The sequence below is a fragment of the Abramis brama genome, assembly GCF_963993115.1.
Source record: "Abramis brama genome assembly, chromosome: 10".
Classification (NCBI taxonomy): domain Eukaryota; kingdom Metazoa; phylum Chordata; class Actinopteri; order Cypriniformes; family Leuciscidae; genus Abramis; species Abramis brama.
In genome coordinates, this window is record NC_139972.1 from 28,068,639 (window position 1) to 28,077,859 (window position 9,221).

Genomic DNA, 9,221 nt, shown 5'->3' on the forward strand with positions numbered 1-9,221 from the left:
AGTGTTTAAGCAATCAAGAAAAACTGTAAATGCTATTACAAACATGGGAAGAGACAGGATATTATTTTAATATAACTTTTGTGATCGGTGGAAAGAAGAAAGTCATATATACCTGATGATGGCTTGAGGGTGAGTAAATCATGGGATAATTTAAATTTTTGGGTGAACTAACCTTTTGGTAAGGCATGCATTTCAGTTATTTATACTGTTAGGGGTTAACAGTTTAGGACCCAAGGACCAGATGTTTGAAAGAAGACCCGGAGTCAGAATTATAATAAATTGAAGAAAAGTTTTACTGAAGATAGTTTGCAGTTTCATCAGCAGAAGTCAGCTTCAAGACTCACACAGGAGTTCGTAGGCCGCCCCGCTTACAGTTACAAAGATCACAGCAGAATTACCCTTCACCAAGGTCTAAGCTACGTCATTGCTTACAGGCTGAATGATTCTCACTGGCTAAGAAATAGATAAACATAGTAATTTTCCACACATATACAGATAGACTGAAGCATATCTACATAGATTATGCCGCTGACACTCGGACCCTGAAGTTAGGCACGTTCTGACCTTCCTGGTCGCAGATTTGGGTTACATGTCAGCACGCCAGCATGTCCCGAACAACAACTCAGTCAATCTCCAATAATGCCAGTGGTTCCTTAACCTGTAACCAAGAAGACTAACACACACACCGACACACAGCTTTTCCAAGGTTGGATTTGGCCAGGCTCTAACTATAAACAGGAGTCTCGTCTCAAAACATCAAGATAACAAGTTCTTTCTCTCAGGATAGGACACTTTATAGTCTAAATGGAAAATCTAGGCTTTAACTGAGAAATGGTCCCTTAAACTATATGTAGCAGGGTGAAGTGTATCTGTGTTGATTATTGGCCAGTGTCATGTGAAACCATTGAACCTATCAACAGTCTGGTGCCATGGTATAAAATGGGGAGGTTGTTTGTCACTTGGGATGCGTCGTCGACACCCGTACCGCCCCTTTACGGAGGCCGCCATTTATGAATGGAGAGTATGAAGTGCTGTCTCGGCTCTGTGCGGCCGTGCACAGTCTGCCCCGGGCTTTGAGGTTGGTAACCTACGTCTGTTTTGAGGATTTTCATCAATGGAATGTGTATTTACTATTTTGAGTCTGTGTAGTTCATTGACGAGCAACCGGCGGTATGTTGAGGCCAGCGAACACGCATAGTGCTGCGCTGAGAACGTTTCCGGTATGTATGAGAGCCATTCGCGTGGTTTGTCCCTTTTATTGTTTTATTAGTAATTTTTTCTGTTTCATGTTCGACAGATTTGAGTGACGAGAGCAAGGGTTTCACCTCTATATTGCGGGAAGAGATGCGCGTCTGTTGACGTAACGCACTGCTGTCTTGCCTGGGCTTAGTTTTGTCGTCTTTTCGTTGGAGCGAACTTGAACTTGCATAACAGCGAGCTGGGACGATTCCTCGCCGCAGTGTGCGAATTAACGTGGAAGCGCGGCTGTTTCCTCGCTGACTTGTTCTGCTCTTTGAGTGTGTGTGCGGCCGATCGTGGCATGTTTGTTTTATTTTGATGTGTCTTTTGGTTTGTTTCGAATTTTAATTTAGATTTCTTTATTTTTGTCTTGTGCTCATTTTTGCGTATTTTGTATGTAATTTATTTTTCTTTGTTTAAGTTTAATTAGTTTATGTTTTGTTTGTGTATTTTTATTTATTTAATGTTTGTGAACTGACGGTGTCCTTTCTTTTTTTCTCGTAAACAACGTGACGAAGAAAGTGTATTGAGGAGGGGTTTATAGCTGCTGTTTAACGGGGTTTACATTGAGTGCTGTGTTTGAGTGACCTGACTTCACCAGAGCGGGTGTGTGTGGATATTAAGTGTGTTGTGTGAATTGAGGGTCACAGCAGGCCATCTCCCTCCTAATTAAGCTTTCTTGTGTATTTGTATTTTTGTATTTATTTCTTTATTTTGAAGTTTTGTAAAGTGGTGTTTGTTTTCCTTTTTCTTTTTGACATGTGAATATTGAGCCCTTGATGTTAATGTATTGATGGTTTTAAATTTTGTATTTGAATAAAGCTGCCTCATCATTGATATTCCCTGGCCTATCTCTCTGCTTACCCATTTCTTTTGGTAACGAACCTGTGCGCTCCCTGATTTGGGGCTGATAGTTCCCGGTATATACCGGGTGGCGTAGTCGAACGTTATATAATAGTTTCATACAGTTCCCTCAAGTACCTGACGCCACTGGCTACATTTGGCGTAGTGTCGGCAGGGTTTCCATATTTTGGGTGAGCTTATTTTGAGAAGTGGGTCTGGGAGTAGGCTACTTGAGGCAATATTTTATATATTTTTTTACTGTTGGTACATTGTATGTTTGAAGTTTAATTTCTTTTTGTTTTTCTTTTTTTCTCTTTTTTTTCCTTGTTTTCTCTTTTCTTTTTTTTCTAAAGGCAAGGCAGCAGTGTGTTTGTAAGTCCCCTCTGTTGGTGACTCCCTCTGCATGTGGTAAGTGTGTAGCAATGGAAGCATGGGAAGAGATTAGGCTTCGCCCTAGTGTTGAACGGGGGGATTGCACTAGTTATATTTGCATTGCGGGAATTATTTGGCTGTTCTCAGTCATATGTAGCCGTCATGGCAGAGCACTGTAATCAGTGTCTCGTGTTTCCCGTTGTGTGGCCGTCATGGCAGAGCACTGTAACCAGTGTCTCGTGTTTCTCGTTGTGTAGCTGTCATAGCTGAGAACTTGTGTATCACTTGTTCCTCATCGTATAGCCGTCATGGCAGAGCACTGTAACCAGTGTCTCGTGTTTCCCGTTGTGTGGCCGTCATGGCAGAGCACTAACCAGTGTCTCGTGTTTCCCGTTGTGTAGCTGTCATAGCTGAGAACTTGTGTATCACTTGTTCCTCGTCGTATAGCCGTCATGGCAGAGCACTGTAACCAGTGTCTCGTGTTTCCCGTTGTGTAGCTGTCATAGCTGAGAACTTGTGTATCACTTGTTCCTCATCGTATAGCCGTCATGGCAGAGCACTGTAATCAGTGTCTCGTGTTTCCCGTTGTGTGGCCGTCATGGCAGAGCACTAACCAGTGTCTCGTGTTTCCCGTTGTGTAGCTGTCATAGCTGAGAACTTGTGTATCACTTGTTCCTCGTCGTATAGCCGTCATGGCAGAGCACTGTAACCAGTGTCTCGTGTTTCCCGTTGTGTAGCTGTCATAGCTGAGAACTTGTGTATCACTTGTTCCTCATCGTATAGCCGTCATGGCAGAGCACTGTAACCAGTGTCTCGTGTTTCCCGTTGTGTGGCCGTCATGGCAGAGCACTAACCAGTGTCTCGTGTTTCCCGTTGTGTAGCTGTCATAGCTGAGAACTTGTGTATCACTTGTTCCTCGTCGTATAGCCGTCATGGCAGAGCACTGTAACCAGTGTCTCGTGTTTCCCGTTGTGTAGCTGTCATAGCTGAGAACTTGTGTATCACTTGTTCCTCGTCGTATAGCCGCCATGGCAGAGTACTTGTAACAAGTATCTCATTCGTGTTTCTTGTGTAGCTGTCGTAGCTGAGAACTTGTGTATCACTTGTTCCTCGTCGTGTGGCCGTCATGGCAGAGTACTTGTAACAAGTATCTCATTTGTGTTTTTCGTTGTATAGCCGTCATGGCAAGAAGACTCATAATAAGGTTCCCCCTTAGTGTTTGCTGGGACCCACGGCAGAGGTGAGTCTCTTGGGGCTGGGGACTAATCGTCGGGGCGACGATTCATAATGTGGGGGTGGAATGTAGCAGGGTGAAGTGTATCTGTGTTGATTATTGGCCAGTGTCATGTGAAACCATTGAACCTATCAACAGTCTGGTGCCATGGTATAAAATGGGGAGGTTGTTTGTCACTTGGGATGCGTCGTCGACACCCGTACCGCCCCTTTACGGAGGCCGCCATTTATGAATGGAGAGTATGAAGTGCTGTCTCGGCTCTGTGCGGCCGTGCACAGTCTGCCCCGGGCTTTGAGGTTGGTAACCTACGTCTGTTTTGAGGATTTTCATCAATGGAATGTGTATTTACTATTTTGAGTCTGTGTAGTTCATTGACGAGCAACCGGCGGTATGTTGAGGCCAGCGAACACGCATAGTGCTGCGCTGAGAACGTTTCCGGTATGTATGAGAGCCATTCGCGTGGTTTGTCCCTTTTATTGTTTTATTAGTAATTTTTTCTGTTTCATGTTCGACAGATTTGAGTGACGAGAGCAAGGGTTTCACCTCTATATTGCGGGAAGAGATGCGCGTCTGTTGACGTAACGCACTGCTGTCTTGCCTGGGCTTAGTTTTGTCGTCTTTTCGTTGGAGCGAACTTGAACTTGCATAACAGCGAGCTGGGACGATTCCTCGCCGCAGTGTGCGAATTAACGTGGAAGCGCGGCTGTTTCCTCGCTGACTTGTTCTGCTCTTTGAGTGTGTGTGCGGCCGATCGTGGCATGTTTGTTTTATTTTGTGTCTTTTGGTTTGTTTCGAATTTTAATTTAGATTTCTTTATTTTTGTCTTGTGCTCATTTTTGCGTATTTTGTATGTAATTTATTTTTCTTTGTTTAAGTTTAATTAGTTTATGTTTTGTTTGTGTATTTTTATTTATTTAATGTTTGTGAACTGACGGTGTCCTTTCTTTTTTTCTCGTAAACAACGTGACGAAGAAAGTGTATTGAGGAGGGGTTTATAGCTGCTGTTTAACGGGGTTTACATTGAGTGCTGTGTTTGAGTGACCTGACTTCACCAGAGCGGGTGTGTGTGGATATTAAGTGTGTTGTGTGAATTGAGGGTCACAGCAGGCCATCTCCCTCCTAATTAAGCTTTCTTGTGTATTTGTATTTTTGTATTTATTTCTTTATTTTGAAGTTTTGTAAAGTGGTGTTTGTTTTCCTTTTTCTTTTTGACATGTGAATATTGAGCCCTTGATGTTAATGTATTGATGGTTTTAAATTTTGTATTTGAATAAAGCTGCCTCATCATTGATATTCCCTGGCCTATGTCTCTCTGCTTACCCATTTCTTTTGGTAACGAACCTGTGCGCTCCCTGATTTGGGGCTGATAGTTCCCGGTATATACCGGGTGGCGTAGTCGAACGTTATATAATAGTTTCATACAGTTCCCTCAGTACCTGACGCCACTGGCTACATATAGACTTCAGTGACCCCTATATGTTTTAACACGTTGAAGACCTTTCTCAAACACAAAACATGTCCCTTTTTAATTTCTGGAAGCCGGGATAAAAAAGCAAGCTGCATTCAGATATCAAATACTGACATGACACAAGAATACATGAAAAGAACATTTCAGTAATCACACTGGTAACTTCTATAACAAAGTAAAATCTAAAATCTAATTACATATACATTGAAGCAGCAGTGGATTCCAATCCACCTCCTTCAATACATTTATGACGCAACAAATCTATATTTTTTTGTTGACACATCAGCTTCCATCATCCATCCTCAAAAAAAAAAAAACACAGAACACTATTTTGTTTACACTGCTTAAGCCGAAACATACTGGTATTTTTTTTTTAGAAAATAGTTCCCCTTACCACAAGCGTTGCTAGATTGCCCTTTGAACTTTTTACATTGTCTGCTTCCACGCACATTGTGAGCTGGTAAAGCTGCGCTACATCTAACCTTACTAAGATACTGTGAGATCATAAAATTCCTTAAGGAAATTACAATCAAATGTATGTATTTTTGATGTTTTATTCAGAATAAAGTTCTAACATAAATCAGCACAACAAAATTAACTGTTGCATATTTGGATTTATAAAAAGTTTCAAAAACATATATAATCCCTTAATCATTAGGAAATACTTTCCCCATTTGGTTCTACAACACAAATTATACATTCGTACCATAAACATGAATTTTGAAATTGCTGTATGTTAAAAGCATAAGTTGTTGATAAGTTGATAGATAAGGACTTCTTCAGTGGTTGATATAATGGTGAGATTTATATAGTTATGGTGGTCATAATCATTTAGAGACTGTGAAAAGTTTTTCTACATATCTAATAATTCAAAGGGGTTTGTCTTGTTCTGCTCGTCCTTCTGCCTTCCTAAAGTCCAGATGATCTTCAGCAAACGCTGTCTCCAGCACCAGCAGTAGAGACTGTTTAAGCTTCTTCTTATACTCATCACACATGAACACATAGATAATTGGGTTTAAACAGCTGTTTAGAAAAAACAGATAGACACTAAATAACTTTGCTTTCCGAAGTACTTCATCATTGGCACTCGTTTTATAAAACCGGCAAACATTGGTTGGAAAACAACAAATGAAAAAAGTCAGGACAACAGCCATAATGACCCTGTACGACCTGAGCTGCTTCCCCATTTTGAGGCGTTTGATTCGTACTCCAATAGCAATGTGTGAAGATGCAATGATCATGAAGGGGATGAGAAAGCCCACACAAGAATCATATGTGATCAGAAATTTAGAAAAAAATACATTCTCGATGAAGAAAGGGATGCAGCAGCTGATGGATAAAACCCACACGATCATGCAGATGATCCTGGCTCTAAGTACAGTTCGTTTATTTTGAGCCCAAACAACCATCCATGTGCACAGGCATCGGTCCAGACTGATAACTACGAGGAAAAAAACGCTAGCAAATTGATTTAATGATATCATCACGTAGAGAACGTACATAAAGGACATGTACAAAAAAATGTTTTGATGATTTGATGTACAAAAAAAAATAAATGATTCCAAATGATATGAAGATGAAGTCTGCAATCGCCAAGTTGAGAAACCAAATAGAGTTGACTGTCGTCTTCATTCTGCAGCCAGTCAGAAATATGACAAGCCCGTTTCCAATGAAACCCACTATAAAGGTGACAATGTAAATGCATATATAAAAAATCTGAAAGCTTGAGTCAACAGGCTGGATAGTGGTATAATTTGTTGTGCCTCTGGTCAAGTTTTCAGGTCCAAAACTTGTTGCTTCTACACAACAAATAAAGAGAGAAACACATTTCTGAAATACATTTCATGAGCAACATCATTTTTCCATGCAGTTTCACGCACAAAAATGCAATTTTGTGTAAAATAAAATGTGATACAAAATGAAAAAATATTTTTTGATAAACTGACAAAGATATTTAACAAACTACAGTACTTCACATTTCTGCTGTCTGATTTCATCTTTAAAGAAATATTTTGTCTTATGTATGAGGAGTCTGTTACTGAATAAGAAACTTTTGGCATTGTCCTCATGCATTGTATGGGAATCAGTACTGGATATTGATCACAGTGTGAGATTGGCATGGGGTACTTTCCATAAGATCATCTCTCAATGCAAATCAAACTAGCTTTTAGGCTAACTGAAATAAAATCATGCCAATCTCTAGGTATGGTGAAGGTTATGTGATGATGTGGGGCTATTTTAATTCCAAAGGCCAAGGGAACTTTATCAGGATGCATAGTATCCTAAAAAAAAAATACTTAAAAATAAAAATCTGCCTGCCTCTATGGGAATTTAACATAGGGGTGTACTCACTTATGCACCATGTATTTTAAGGAAGAACATTTATTTATTTACGATACATTATTCATTCACAAAGAAAATTGGTGTCCTTAAAGGTTGGATTTTTCCTAATTTTTTAAATTAAGGCATTAAGTTCAATTTCCAAAATATGATTTTTTATTCCTCTTTTTAGTCAACTTTAGCATGGGTGCATTGCACTGTATATATATATATATATATTATGTTTTGCTGTGTAAAGGTGGTTAGATGCAATAAAGCAGATCAGTCACAATTCAGAATGCAAATACATTTAAGAAAGAAGACCAAATTCAGTCACATTAAAATGCTGTAATTCCAGCAGTGATAGGCTACATTTTGAAGACATTGTTTGGACAAATACTGCTGGCACCAAAAATGTATTTAATACCTTCATAATCTGTAATATAATGTTTGTTCTTATTTATTTCTTGTTCAGTTTTATTCATTTGAAGAATAAAATGTCCCTTTTGTAAATGCCAAAAATGTAACACATTATATTTTGTACATTCAACAATACTCTAAGTGTAATTTTTAAACTGTGAGGCAAATATATTCATGGGAAACATTTTCATATAGACTAAAGATTATTTTCTTAAAATAATTTAAAAATATTATTTAATATTATATCTTAATTATATGTCATGATATACTTATTGATGATCTGATTTTAGTTGATGATCTGGTTTTATCAGGCACTATCTGTTTTTATTGTCTGTCTCTTTAACAGTTTTGCATATTGAAAGGTGTTTAAAAAAACATGTCATATAAATAATACACATATTCAGTTCTTACCCATTTTTGAGCTGTTAATGCACTGGGACAAGCCGAGTCTTGATCTTGGTATATCTTCTCAGTCTTGCTGACAGATTGTTGGCTTTATACCAGACATCCCCCTACATACTGATTGGCTGTTACTCATAGACAGTGACCATCATCAGACTTGATGAAATGGTTACAGCTTTATTTAGCATCACAGTGTGAAGTGGGCATGTACAACAAAGCCTTTCCTGCGCCACAGCATGTTCCTGAAGCTCAAACTCAGAGCATAGTGCTAGACTTCAATTCATATACATGAACTGATAAACATTTATATGCTGTAAGTTGTTCTGAATAACAGTGCCAATGTGAAATGAATCATACAATTATGTTTCAGTGATTACAGTTTTTTCCAATTGCTTAAACACATTTCTTGAAGTTATGCCTCCTTTTCTCGAAACTCTAAACACAAAACCATAACTTCTTACCCAATTTCCATACTTCCTATTTTCAGGTCAAATCGAAGCTCTCCACTCAAAACCATTCAATCTTGCTGAAAAATCAAACTTAGCCCTCAGATATGACACACAAGCTCTCAAAAACACAAACACTACAACACTGACTTGCACACTGGTGAGATCAATTCAAAACACTGTTACAAAAATCAGGTATCATTTTACAGCTCAATGTCTATTACATTATACAACAAACATAGAGTGGTCAAACATAGAGTGGTGCAGATACAGTCAAATTCAACAATAAACTTAAAGAAAGGTTTATTTTCATTGCACTGTAAAGAAATCGTACAGTAGATGAAAAGCACTAGAAAGGAAAAGTTGAAATACCAAAGAACTGAATATGAACATGGAATTGCAATGCAGTACAGTATACTGTCAATTACAGTCCTCTGCCAAATTGCATTGCAGTACTGATAATGACCATATTTGCCAT

The 9,221-nt window shown here is 38.9% G+C and overlaps 1 long non-coding RNA gene and 1 pseudogene across 2 annotated transcripts; one reads left to right on the forward strand and one right to left on the reverse strand.

The window, feature by feature from the left end:
- Positions 1-862: 862 nt before the first annotated feature.
- Positions 863-4,981, forward strand: LOC311090975. The gene is made up of 2 exons (XR_014607980.1): positions 863-4,126; positions 4,204-4,981. It is a non-coding gene; the product is annotated as an uncharacterized lncRNA (long non-coding RNA).
- Positions 4,982-6,025: 1,044 nt separating this feature from the next.
- LOC311090974 (C3a anaphylatoxin chemotactic receptor-like) lies at positions 6,026-8,399 on the reverse strand (annotated as a pseudogene). The gene is made up of 2 exons (XR_014609637.1): positions 8,307-8,399; positions 6,026-6,955 (listed from the first exon to the last, which is right to left on the reverse strand). The product of XR_014609637.1 is annotated as a C3a anaphylatoxin chemotactic receptor-like (transcript).
- Positions 8,400-9,221: the final 822 nt, after the last annotated feature.